This window comes from Neopelma chrysocephalum, unplaced genomic scaffold (assembly GCF_003984885.1).
Source record: "Neopelma chrysocephalum unplaced genomic scaffold, ASM398488v2 Primary Assembly neopelma1_80b, whole genome shotgun sequence".
Lineage (NCBI taxonomy): Eukaryota > Metazoa > Chordata > Aves > Passeriformes > Pipridae > Neopelma > Neopelma chrysocephalum.
The window spans coordinates 10,861,696-10,867,489 of record NW_020897742.1 but is presented as its reverse complement, the minus strand read 5'-3'; positions in this window follow the sequence as shown (position 1 = coordinate 10,867,489).

The window sequence follows — 5,794 nt, the reverse complement described above, 5'->3', positions numbered from 1 at the left end:
TGCATTTCCTCTTTTTTTGAAAATAGAACTGTTTCCTAAGGAAGGAAAATGTTTCTTTTTCTCTTTTAAAGAAATGTGTTGAAAAATTATTAAATCCATATATTCTTGCTATTTTGCTGTGTTGAAAAGAAAAGATTAAGATATTTGAAACCTAATACTGTAAGATACTCCTGAATAATGAAAAGTATATACTGCGGGTGAACTCAAGTATTAATTTTAAGTATATTGCGCATTCTAATGTTTTTGTTTTACAATATGAAAACCAGAAAGGGAGCAAAGTAATCTGATAGAAAAAAAACAACAGTAATAGCTTATATGTCAGTAAACACTTAAACAACAATTGGGGGCATTTTTAATACAAATTATACTATCAAATTAGTTTTCTGAGAAGAAACTTGATCCATTTTTGAATTATGTACCTCTCTTCAAAAAGAGCATTTTAATAAAACACATTTATACAATGCTATGTCTCACTTTCTCATCTGATTAGAAACAAAGAAATTGTCTTTCAGGCTCATATTTCACCGGGTTGCATCTTGATATCCATAACTATCATTCTTATTCAAAGCCTCTTGAAAAAAGAGAGAAGTTTCATACTTGCACATCTGATCTCATACAAGATAGAAGTCAAAAAGTCATCAAGTTTGATGATCTTCTGTTATGATCTACCTCTGAGGCAGGGTAACTGAGGTTCTTGTTAATAGATCTCTTGGAGTGAATGAGGGTGGAATGAACTGCATGACCAGTGTACATATGAGGCAGGTTTATTTAAAAACAATTTAATTGCAACCGAAAGATAGTATGTGGGCATTTTGGTTCTTTTCTATAAAAATACTATCAAGAAGAAAATATATAAGGAAAAGAAAGACAGAAAAGGAAAGGACAAGAGTAGATAGTGGAAAGATATCACCACCTGTCGATCCAGTGATAACACTAGATATCACTGAAATTTCAATGTCCATGATCAGAGTGATGGTCGTAGTTTTGATCCATTGGGGGTGGAGATCTGTGCAAAAAGAATCGGGTTATATATGTTCAGGCTTACATAGGAATGTTCTGGGTAAGGGCATTTCGATAGAGCTAGGGCTAATAAATGTGTCATCTATTGGATGGAAACAGGAACAAAATTGTTATTGCTAAGTGAGCTAACTGAAGGAGGGAACAGGATTATTATTTGGGATACTTTTATGCCGACAATAAGCAGAAGGAGGACTGAAAAGTCTATCCATTCTGTATGAGGCTTGCAGGACATGAACCCAGACTTGATGAGGAGTGCTTGTTGTGAGTTTGTTGTTTTTCTCCTGTATCTACTTTTACTAACCCTAGAGCATTTATAAAGATGCTTTGCAGAATGTGAATAATTCTCTGGAGGCCATGCAACTGCTAAATATCGCATGCAGTGATAGTAAGGTGGTTTTCCAAGAGTCTTGGGAGGATCAGTGACAGCTGGTACTGAGCAGGTTTGCAATCAGTCTTCAGAATGGCTTACAGAAAGGCTCCTGGGGCATCTCCAGGTACTGCAGAGGCCACAGAATGCAGCTTGAGCTAACTAGAATACACTCCACAAAAATGGTAAAACAAAGGTTTCTTCTTTGGAGTGAAATCTTTGCATTTTGTGCCTAGTTCAAGTTCTGAAATCTTATTTCAAAAATTGCAATTTTATCAGCACTGACAAAAATTGCAGAGGATTCTGAGTTAATCTGTCTACTAGGTTTAAGGTGGTAACCTAATGGGTACAAAAATAAGGGATGGTAATACCAAGAAGAGGTAAAAGGGTGCAATTAAATTAGTGCATTTCTGCAGGACATTTGAACTTGGCTGTATGGGTATTTTTCAAAACAAAAATACCCCCACACCCGTATTTAAGTTATTCTTTATATTCACTGAATCTTTAAATTGCATTCTGCTTTTCTGCGTACTTTCAGTTTAATCTGGGGAATGATCAGATTTGTGCCGTGAAAAGACTTGAACTGGACGAAATATGTTTCTTTTTCTTGACAGATGAAGGAATTTAATTATGGAAATATTATAGAATAGTGGCTAAATTCATTCACTTACAGACTCATCTGTATTTCTCACTCGAGGAGACATTTTTTTGACAGCTGTCATTCTACTGCTTGTAAGTATAATCATTTAATTAAAGTTTATGCCATAGGTCTATTAACAACATCATACCAAATACTACGAATCTTGCCCAAACAATACTGCAAGTCAGAGTCTTAAGCTATTTTGGCATTTAAACACATAGACAAACAAACAAACAAACAAACAACCTGTCAAAAAGGTTTTTCAAAATCCTTAGGTGTATACATAAGTTTGAATACATAGCAGTTTAAAGATTGTGCGATTGCATCTGGAATTCATGCTAATTGATAATGTAAAATTAATTGTTTCAGGCTTTCTGAGTCCTTTCCACTGATTTTACAGTAGGCTCATCAGGATAAAATAAGTGCAGTAATTGAGCAGATTAAGTGTGCAGACATTCTTCATTTTATCAGACTGACACAGAACCACAGAATGCTCTGGGTTACTTAAGGATCATGTAGTTACACACACAAACACACACCTTCCATGGACAGGGACACATTCCACTAGACCAAGTTGCTCCAAGCCTCATCCAGGCTGGCCTAGAACACTTCCAGGGATAAGGTCTCCGCTGAGCCTTCTTTTCTCTGCGCTAAAAAACTCCAGCTCCCTCAGCCTCTCCTCACAGGACTTGTGCTCCAGACCCTTTCCATGTCCTTTCCTGGACATGCTCCAGCACCCAAAAGTCTTTCTTGTAGTGAGGGGCCTAGAGCAGGATTTGAGATGAAGCCTCAACAGTGCCAAGTATTGGGGGACAATCTCTTCCTTAGTTCCTGCTGGCCACACTGTTGCTAATACAAGCCAGGATGCCATTGGCATTCTTGGCCACCTGGACACTCCGCTGGCTCATGTTCATCTGGCTGTTGATCAGCACCCCCACGTCCTTTCCTGCCAGGCAGCTTTCCACTCACTGTTCCCCCAACCTGTAGCTCTGCATGGGGTTGTTGTGATGCAAATGAGGGATCCAGCACTTCACCTCATACAATTGGCCTTGGCCCATTGAGTCTACATCCCTTTGCAGAACCCTCCTACCCTCCAGCAGATCAACACTCACATCCAACTTAGTGTCATCTGTGAGCTGACTGAGAGTGTACTCAATCCCCTCACCCAGATCATGAAGATATCGAACAGAACCGGCCCCAATACTGAGCCCTGGGGAATTCCTCTGGTGACTGGCTGTCAGCAGGATGTAACTCCATTCCCCATCACACCTGGGACTCGGTCTTCCAGCCAGTTTTTCACCCAGCAAAAAGTGCACCTGTCCAAGCCATGAGCAGCAAGTTTCTCCAGGCGAATATGTGTGAAACATTGTCAAAGGCTTTACTGGTGTCCAGGTAGACAATATCCACAGCTTTTCCCTCATCCACTAAGTGGGTCACTTTGCCATACATAGAGCAAGATGAGTCTGGTCAAGCAGGAACTTCTTTTCATAAAGCCATGCTGGCTGGAACTGATCCCCTGGTTGTCCTGTACATTCTGCACGATGGCACGCAAGATGATCTTCTCCATAATCTTCCCCTGCAGTAGATCTGTTCCTCAGATCCTCCTCCCAGATCTTCAATTATCCAGCATTTGTAATGACATTTTTATGAGGTTGTTAATTTATTTCAAAATAGAAAATGATTGCTTACTAGTAACAGAAATAATTTATGATTCACAGAGAAGTCGTTAATAATTCAGACTCTGTGTTTGCTTTGAAACGTAAGATAATAATGGTTTGATCACACAGAGAGGCATAGTTGTGAAATTTTTTATCTGAGATATAACTATTGCAAAATAGTTTTTTGATCTTGAATTTGGTTTGATCCTTTAGTATTCAAATTTCACCCCACCCTAGTTTGACTGATTTCAAGGGTTAAAATTCTCTGAAAGAAGAATCAAGACTACTATTTTTCTGCTGCAACCTCAATGAACATGCAAACTGTGTCCAGCTTTCTCTACATTGACAAAAGATGCACCCCAACAGGAATGCATATGAGAGTGATACCATTGGTGCCGAGAGCCCAGTATTGACACTGTATGCATTTCAGATGGTTTTACTCCAGTTGGCCTTGAATGGTCCTATGGTCCTGCTTAAAATTTCCTATTGAACATTTTAAATTATACTTTAAATAGGCATAATCAGGTCTGTCCCCCATCAGTGTTTACCTCAGTAGAGTTTTGAGCCTGCTGATGGCTGGTTTCATGACCTTGATGCAAGGAAATAGTAGAAAACTTTTAGATACAACATTAAGGTAACAGATGCTGTCCTGACACGTCACTGCCACAGTGAGAGACCCATGTCTCCTTCTTTGGCTGCTATGTCATGCTCACCAGCCACCGTGCCATTACCAGCTGGTGGGGAACAATCCTGTGGCAGCAGGAATGAGAAAGCAGATTAATGCCACTCTCCTGGTCACTGCAGGCATGTGTCAAATGGCTCAGTGGGTAGATACTGTGGTGGTGAGGGCAACTATAAATGGACTGATCTTCATTGTTACAGTTAACTACATCAGCACACCTACATTTGTAACTTTTGGACTGTATTCCAAGTGTTCAGAAAGAAGCTATTAATGAAGCCAATAAATGAGAATTTGAATGATTAATTAATTAACCTAATACCTCACTAGTATTAGTAGTGCATTCTTAGATATTTTCCTGGTTAAAAGCTAGTGTCCTGGTAATGAGTAACATATCAACCTGAGAACATTATTAGGCTCAGATGAAATAATGACTAACATGACAGACAATATATCTTATCCTATGTAAGAATGAATTCACTTCAATAGGTAATTACTTTTTTTGTTGTTGGGGATTCATAAGTATTGGCTGTCAAGTTATATGTTCTCATCCAAAACAGAATACAGTATCTATATGTTCTGCAGAAAAAGGAGGAGGAGGAGGTGAAGCCAAAAAGGATATTACTGACAGATCAATGCCATAGCCTATTTTACTGCAAGAACACCATGAGTCATTTACCTGAAAAAGTCAATCAAGTAACCTAAGAAGTAGAAGTTGCCCCAAGCAAGTGGTTTGTTCTTAAATCTCCTCTAATTTTTTTCCTAGTTCCTATGTGGGAAATAACTTGTCTCTAATGCAGGGCCAAAAAAAGAAAGTACACAAAAAAAGGTATAAATCCCTGCAGCCTATATTTATTTGCCACACTGAGGGAACAGCCTCTTAGAACTATTGTTGTTCACAAGGTGGCTTTAAAAGCTTAGAAATTTTAAGAGAAAATGCTGGCTAAAATGCTTTCTTTTGTTTGTTTTTCTGTTTTGGATTTGGTTCTGGTTTTGTTTTTTTGTTTTTTTTTTGTTGTTTTTTTTTTTTAATTTATTTCTTGGGGGGTTTTTTGTTAGTTTTATCAGCCCTACACCCTTCTCTCCCAACACCCTCCTTCCCATCCCGTTTGGTTTTTTGTCTTTTTCAACTTCATAGAGTGTTTTTCAGAGTAATTTGTATTTGTCAGGACAATGGCTTGGGGGTTGTGAATTGTAAAGTAGGTACTTTGGTGTACATTGGAATTGAAGAGCATAATTCTGTATGCCAAAATGAGAAAGTAAAGCTGAAGAATGGAAATGTTCCCTCTTGCATTATCTCCTTCCTCTTACCTGTCCTTTTCCTCCCTTGTCCTACCTTTCCATATGTTTCAGCTTTTGCAGTCACTGCAGGGCAGGCTTTTTTTCCAGTTTGTGATAAACCCTCAACAAATAGGCTACAGTGACACAAA